Consider the following 8,734-nt stretch of genomic DNA (forward strand, 5'->3'; position numbering starts at 1 on the left):
GCACACCTGCTCGGGAGCCCACTACACACACACCTGTATCTACAGCCCCTGAGGAGCCAGGAGCTCTGCACACAGCATCACACGTGTGCACACCTACTCGGGACCCCAGCACACATGCACCTGTGTCTACAGGCCCTGAGGAGCCAGGAGCTCTGCACACAGCATCACATGTGTGCACACCTGCTCGGGAGCCCAGCACACACACACCTGTGTCTACAGCCCATGAGGAGCAAGGAGCTCTGCACACAGCATCACACGTGTGCACACCTGCTCGGGAGCCCAGCACACACGCACCTGTGTCTACAGCCGCTGAGGAGCCAGGAGCTCTGCTTTCTCTACACCGCAGCTTAGTTGTAGCCCAAGGTGAAAAGTAATTGGGCAGCCACTGCCTTGGACATGCTCTGCTGGGCACGACATCTCCAGACCCCGGGGAGAGCGTCTGTCTTCCATCTCCCCTCTGCAGGGGGTGTCCTGCTCCCTCTCACAGCCAATCCTGCTACAGGTGGCTTTGTCCTGTGCTGCTGTCCAGATCTCCTGCAGTGACCTGAAATCACCACGCCATTCTGCACCCAGCAGCTTGGGTGTTACCGGCACCTCGTGGGAGTGGAACCACGCGGTATCTGTCCTGCGTATCTGGCGCGTTTCACTTGCACCTGTCTTCGAGGTTCCTTGGTGTCATCAGAGCTTGAGGGAGGGGAAGCAGGGCGTTCTGCTCACTAGGTGGAAGCCTCTGTTAGGCAAGTTGGACACTTCCTAGAGATGGGCTGTGCAGTGCATACCATTGTTATCAGTACTGAGCTGTGTGCTGTAGAGTTTGCTGGGGGGACACATCTCGCATTAGCCTTCCTACTACAAAACAGAAATCCCACAGGGAGCATAAAGACATTCATCCAGGTGATGGATATGTTCAAGACCTTGACTGTGGTGATGGTGTCACAGGTGCATACATAGGTCCAAACTCATAAAAATGTATACATTAAAAATGTGTGACTTTTGCATATAAATTAGATTTCAACCAAGTTTTTTTAAAAATATCATCAAAGCATCAAGTTTTCCTGTAGGAATGGGAGGACAAGGGCTTTCTTCTGATTTTATATTTATATTGTTGATACGCACGTGCACCATGTATATACTATACACATGTATATATATTTATACATATTTATGTACCTATATACATAGTAAAACTTTACCCACTTCAATTCAAATCAACAAACATTTCCTGAAGACTCACTGGGACGTGGTTCCACCTGCTAGGATCTCCTCGTGAAATGGTTCTGAAGTAATAGCAATAATCATAAATACAAGTATTTATTATCTGTCCATAATCATAGTAAACATATACGTGTACATCAAACAAATGTGGATGTGTCAATAACTATACTACATGTGTGATGTGTGTGTCCGTGTGTATAGACTGCACTAAGTTAAACTATTTCAAATTGCACATGGATTTTATGTCCGCCCTGTGTATATAAATTTCTGGGCTTTGTGGCACACAAAACTTGGTATAGGACATTGTGTTCAGCCCTATCCCCATCAGCTTTCTAATGAAGGAAATAGGGGCTCAGAAAATTTAAGCGACTCAATAGTCCCACGGAGCTATAACTGGGTATCTCAAAATCCCACTCTGGCTGTCCCATTTCAGAGCCAGAAATACTCACATATTTAATGTATCCCCCTGCACTAAAGACAGACACATACATTGTCAGGTTCCAGGGAATGGAGTATTTATGAAGGAGGTGTGAATAGATCGTGAGTCCACCCTGAAGGTTTACTCTGATGGGACCGGGAAATACGATGTCTTTACAGAGATCAAACCATCCAGGAGCTCCTTGTTCTTGCTCCTGCCTGCACTGCCAGGTTGTCCTGATTACTTTGGTGAAAATAGATGAGAAAATGCAGCCTCCTACAAATACATAGTCGGAAAAGGGAGATGGATATTAAAAGCCTTTTCAGATCTTTGTGGTTCTGTAATATCTTTTTGGGATACTACGCTGAAACTGAGCCGTGTTTTCAAGGGTTAAGTACAATGCAAGTCTGAAGTTACATCAGTGAACTTCTCATTCCCCGTTATTTCAAAATCCACTGGCCTGTCTTGGACTTTAAGGAAATCTTTAACTCATGTGTGATTGAGTAACATTGTGCTGGTCATTTGGAAAATAAAATCTAACTGTGTCATGTTATGAAGATTTTACGTTATAAGATATAAAAAAAAATTGCATTTCCCCATATGACTGGATCACATAGAAATGTGAGCCTGCCGAGTCTGTGACTGTAGATACACATTTTCCAAAATTCTGATTTGAACTTAGAAGGTCGAATTTTATCATTAGCAACAAATACCATCAGTTATTTTCCTTGAAGTGACCGCTCACTTACTTTATATAAATAAACTTTTTTAGCAGAGTTTTGGCACGACAGAGAAGTTGTGAAGAGAGTCCTGAGAGAGGCCCCGTGTCCACATTGAGTTCCCCCATTACTAATACCCAGCACTGGCCCAGTGCACTTGCTACAGGGTAGGGACTGATGTCAATTCACTGTTGTTAAGTGAAGTCCACACCTTATTCAGATGTCCTTCATTTTTACCTAATGTTCCTTTTATGACCCAGAATCCCATGCAGGATTCCACAGTGCCTTTAGCTGCCACACCTCCCGAAGCATCTCTTGGTTGCGAAAGTTTCTTGAACTTCGCTGTTTTTGACGACCTTGAGGTTGTGAGGTGTGCCGGCCAGGTACACTGCAGAAGGTCCTTCAGTTGAGATGCATCTGATTCTTTTTTCCCTTTTGATCAGACTGGGGTTATGGGTTTGGGAGAGGAAGACCACGCAGGCAAAGTACCATTTCATCACATCTCATCCAGGGTACGGAATATGAAACACTGGCATCAGCTGGGATCACCTGCTGAGGTGCCTTTTGTCAGCTGTCTCCACTGTGAAGTGACACGTCCACCCTGTCCACTCTGTGCTCTTGGGAAGGGCCTTCAGCTGCACAGCCCACCCTCAAAGAGTGGGGACAATGTTCTTCCCCCTTGAACCTGGAACACCCAGACACATTTCACCTAATTCATTTTGGAGATGGTGTCTGCAAAATGTTGCACTCTGGAGAGCCAGTCTATCATCCGCCAGGCACCCTTTCAAGAGCAAATGGTGTTTCTTGAAGAGAGGACAGTTCAGCTCCCAGCACGCAGTGGTATTTCCTTGGCACTGCCCACAGGCTCCGGCGAGCAGCAGAGGGGCATTGGCCTGTGTCCCTCATCATCACACATGGTGTTTTTAACAGAGCACTCAAAGGCCAAGAACAATAACATTGCGACTTCATAGAGTAAATCCTTAAGTGGAATCAGGACTTTTATTCCCTGGAGTGCAGGGTGAGCGCACTGACTCTGACTCTGTGTCACACCCTGTCCCTGGGCTGTGCTCAGGGGCAGCCCTCACACCCGAGACTGCCCTGACGCTGCAGCACAAACTGCAACCCAGTGGAAAAGGCCGATGACACCTCAGTGGAGTTGCAAAAATAGCTTTGACTTTGTGGCCCCCTCAAAAGAGACAAGTGTTCCCCAGAGGCCAGCGGGAGCCATGGAGCTCCTGTTGTGAAGCAAACAGAATCTTCCTCTTGGCCCCATTCTGTGTCATTGCTTCCCAGAATTTGGAAACATACTTCCTTGTTATTTATGGATCCAACAGATCCTTACCGAGCAGTCTCCTGCCCTGGTCCCTGGGTTGACTTTCCCAGTTCTGCGCTTTAGAACAGAGAAGATGCACTCAGGCTTTTTGGGAAAATAAAAAGTTAACTCTTTCCCCTGAGTCTCAGAAATTATACTTTGAGCCAGAGTTTAATTATTAGTTTCTATAAGCCTAATTATTAATTACATTATTTCTAATTAAGGAAGTTTTCAGGTCAAGTTTTCAACTGAAGTTTCTAGGCAGTTTGCCCAAGAAAGGACTTCATTAAGAAACAAGGCAAAGATGTTAAAATGCAGAGTGCTCAACAGGGAACATGAGCTGCCTGGGGGAGCCAAATTTCCTTAATTTACTCTCCCATCCTGGGCTCTCTCTTCTGCCCTCCTGGATCCTGGTGGTTGTGGTTGGAATAGGGCCAGCTCGGAAGGCATCTCGATCACACTCTCTGCTCTGAACACAGACGTACTTCCACAGAAGGCAGGAGTTACTGCCAAGAAGATAGGGCTGCCCCAGGAGAGAACGATGGCCAGGGTCATCTGACTCTGCGTCCAGGGTTTTAGCTGCAGAAACAGAATGGCAGCTGAGAGGGCCTCAAACACAAACGTGTCATTATCTCCTGTAGCAAGGAGTTTGGTGAGAGGGTCTCAGGCATGATGCAGGGACCCAGCTACGACCCAGGCTCTTCCTCTGCTCCTTCTCCCCTCTCCCCATGTGGTGGTTGGTCCTGGGCTTGCTGTGGTTGGCACAGCATGGAGTGCCCCACCTCCCCATAACCACAGTCACACCAGGAGAAGGAAGGGGCACCCCATCCCTCTTCCCTGAGGGCCCAGACCCTGTGAGTCTCCAGCCGTCTCCAGCTGTCTCCAGCTCACAAATCAGTGGCCAGAAGCAGGTGCACTCTGCCTTCCAACCTGTCCCATACCAAGTGACATCAGGGTGGGGATGCTCACTCAGCCAGGGGCCACCCTCCCTCAGCATGTGGCTGCCTGGGCTGAGAAGGGCAGAGACAGTTGTCCTGGGAAGGCGCTCAGCAGTGATGGCATCTCATGAGCCAGGAGGCCCTTCCAATGGCAGCATGCAGTTCCCATGGCTCGAGCCCACCACTTGGGAGTTAGAATCATCCACGTCCAACCCCACCTCAGAGAAGAAAGAATCCCAGAGAGGCAAATCACAGTTCCCAAATTTCAACCCAGGTCCACCTGACACCAACATCTTGCTCTTAACCCTTCCTTCCCCTGGGAATGTTATGGAGATCAAAGGATCAAGCCACCTGGGCGTTGGGCTGGAGGTCCTCACTTGGACCCTTCCCATCCCTGAAATCCTATTACTGTAACCAACTGCCATGACACCACGTGTAAAGCACCGTTCCTGCCACTGTTGGGGGCACAGACGGATATGCAGGGACCCGCACTGAGTATTTTGAAGCGAAATCCAATATACAGAGAAGAAGCTTCCTGTATTTAGGGATTGAAGAGTTTAAGCAAATTCCCAGCCTTATGGGGTATGAACTTACTGAGCAGAGCACAGCCCTGGGCCTAGAAGTGGTGATCTTTGAACAACAGTAGTTAAAAGATAAAACCTTCCCCCAGAGGAGAAAATGTCTCAGTGAAATCTTTACATTGTAATCAAATGTCTTGTTAGGTGAAAAGCAGGGGTGATAGATGGGATGTGTGACAGGGCGTAATATAGGGGGTTAACATCATCCCTGCTCACTCACAAAACTCAGGAAGAAGAACATTCATGTGGAAATGAGAGCACTCGCAGGACCCCTGAGGGTATCAAAACTTTTCCAAGGCCCCGAAGCCAACTCGCTGCCAGGGGTTTTCTTGGGTCAGCTCATTAGCAAGATTCTTGGTCACTTTCAATAGTCTCCAGCCAGGTTCGAATACTGAGAATAATGGGAAAAAAATGAGTGAACATTCTGATCTGCGGATGTGAAGGTAACTAAACCAGCTTCACTGGGGAACCAGAGCCCGAGAAGAAGCCACATCGGGATGGCAGGCACCATCGAAAGCACGTCCCACGTTTGAAAATCGAGCGTGTCCCCCAGAGCAGCCAGACCTGGAGCTGTGCTTTAATTCGCTAGCTCCTCTGGGAGAGAAACACACAATTCTTAGCATTTTAGTAAATCGCTGCCGAAGAAGAGAAGAGAAAGCAAGTGGAATCTGTGAGTTTAGTTCCTTATAACTTCAGAAATCACTCAGGAGACGAAGGTCCCTGGTTCTCGTGAGAGTAATAACATCTAGGGTCTTGCTTATGCAGAAATGAGGGGAGAAGACAGGAGGATGGCTCCCTGTTCATGGCTGTGATCAAGTGCTCGCACTCTTCCTCAAGTGAAGAATTATTGGTGAATGCTTTGTTTCATTTGCCTGTGACATAGGCTCGCTGCCCCCAGCCCCTGTGCTGCTGGGTAGCCTGGCCTCATCCCCAGCTCTGAGCAGATGGGTGCTCAGAAATGCAGGATTTGGGTTCTGCAGCCGGTCAAGTCCATTCTGGCTCTGCTCACACTGCCCTTCCCCATGGGCTGTGCTCTGGGCACCTGGGCTCCTTGTCTGCAAGCAGACACCCCACCTCCATGTGCACCCCAATGGGAATGAGGCTGCCCCTCTGCTCTCTGCACTGGCCCCGTGTCCTGGGCCTCAAACTCTCACAATTTCATCACCATCTGATCCCATATTGACAGCACCCCCCTTTACAGGGGTTATCATGTGACCCTGAGATTTCACCAAGGACTGAATTCTGAGATACCCTCAGAGAGCCCACCTGGACAGTCTCCTCACCCTTCCCTTAACTGTCCACAGACCTCTGGGTGGCTGTCAGCCAAGACAGCCCGGTATAGGTGTCAGCATGCCCCATCGCACACATGGGGACCCTGTCTGTGCCACACACAGCACAGGAAGATTCCCTGCTCCCTTGGTGGAAGGAGGTCTGTGAGGTGTCAGCACCTCTGAAACCTGAGGGCAGCTCCTGGATGACAGCCAGCAAGAAAACAGAGATCTCTGTCCTACAGCCTCAGAGAACTAAATTCCACTCACAGCCACGTGAGCTGCGATGAGGATCTGAACTCCAGAAAGGAGCATGGCCTGGCCAACAGCCAGGGAGACCCTGAACAGAAGACCACGCTACCCTGAAACCTGACTCTTGCCCTATGAAAACGTATTGTGAGGCAGTATGTGGCTCACTGTTTTAATCTGCCTTGGTGGCAATTTATAACATGGCGTGGATAACTTGCACACCTGCTCACACTTCTCACTACAGCATAGACGGAAGGCTGGACTGATGCCGGGCTTCTCAAGAGTTGTCCTTAGACCAGCAGGTGTCTAAATCACCCAGGAGTTTATCAGAAATGCACATTCCCAGGCTCCATTCCAGACCTGCTGAATCAGAAATGCAGGGCCAGGGGCCGGCAATCTGCATTTAGGCAAGGCTCCCCAGTGACCCTGGGCCATGCTTGAATCTGAGAACCATTGGATTAGACTCTTCTTTAAAGTTGTAGGTGATTAAAATGGAACCTGTATCTCTCCGGATAAAACAAGATCCACTCAAGTTGGATTAAAGACTTAAATATAAGACCTGAAACCACAAGTTTTAGAAAGAAATGTAAGAAAAATCCTCTAGACTTTGGCCGAGGCAAAATGACTAGGACCTCCAAAGGCATATACAGCAACAAGAAAAATAGATAAATAAGATTTAATTAAACTTAAAATGTTTCTGCACAGTAAGGGAAATAATTAACAGGAAATAGACAACCTACAGAATGGTAGAAAATATTCACAAGCTACCCATTCAACAAAGGGCTAATACCCAGAATCTACAAAGCACTCAAACAAATCATTAAGAAAAAGAAAATGACCCCATTAAGAAGTGGAGAAAAGACATGAACAGAAGCTTTTCCAAAAAAGATAGACTAATGGCCAACAAGTACATGAAAAGACATTCAGCATCACTAATCATCAGAGAGAGACAAACTGAAGCCACCAGATGCCACCTTACCCCTATCAGAATGGCCAATATAAACAAATCAAAAAACGGTATATGCTGGCATGGATGCTGAGGGAAAGGAACACTGATATACTGTGGGTGGAACTGCAAATTAGAACAACCTCTATGGAAAACAGTGTGGAGATTCCTGAAAGAAAGAAAATAGAACTACCATTCAATCCAGCCAGCCCACTACGGGGTTTCTGCCCAAAGGAAATGAGGTCACTGTCTCAAAAAGACACCTGCACCCTAACGTTTATTGCAGCGCTCGGCACGATTGCAATGATGCGGAACCAGCCTGAGCACCCACCAGCTCAGGAGAGGATAAAGCAAGCACCGCGCGGGCTTATGTCACAGAGCGCGCCTCAGCTGCGGTGTGCGTAGGTCACGGAGCGCTGCTCAGCTATGGTGTGCGTGTGTCATGGAGCGCTGCTCACCTACGGGGTGTGCGTAGGTCACAGAGCGCTGCTCAGCTATGGTGTGCGTGTGTCATGGAGTGCTGCTCAGCTATGGTGTGCATGTGTCACGGAGTGCTGCTCAGCTATGGTGTGTGTATGTCACGGAGCGCTGCTCAGCTATGGTGTGCGTGTGTCACAGAGCGCTGCTCAGCTATGGTGTGCGTGTGTCACGGAGCGCTGCTCAGCTATGGTGTGCATATGTCACGGAGCGCTGCTCAGCTACGGGGTGTGCGTGTGTCACGGAGCGCTGCTCAGCTACGGGGTGTGCATGTGTCACGGAGCGCTGCTCAGCTACGGGGTGTGCATATGTCACGGAGCGCTGCTCAGCTACGGGGTGTGCATGTGTCACGGAGCGCTGCTTAGCTACGGGGTGTGCGTGTGTCACGGAGCGCTGCTTAGCTACGGGGTGTGCGTGTGTCACGGAGCGCTGCTCAGCTACGGTGTGCATATGTCACGGAGCGCTACTTAGCTACGGGGTGTGCGTGTGTCACGGAGCGCTGCTCAGCTATGGTGCATGCGTATGTCACAGAGCGCGCCTCAGCTACAGTGCATGTGTGTGTCACGGAGCGCTCTTTGGCTACAAAAAGGAATGAAATAATGTCTCTTGCAGCA

The sequence above is a fragment of the Otolemur garnettii genome, unplaced genomic scaffold (genome assembly GCF_000181295.1).
Source record: "Otolemur garnettii isolate 467f Iridium unplaced genomic scaffold, OtoGar3 scaffold00023, whole genome shotgun sequence".
Lineage (NCBI taxonomy): Eukaryota > Metazoa > Chordata > Mammalia > Primates > Galagidae > Otolemur > Otolemur garnettii.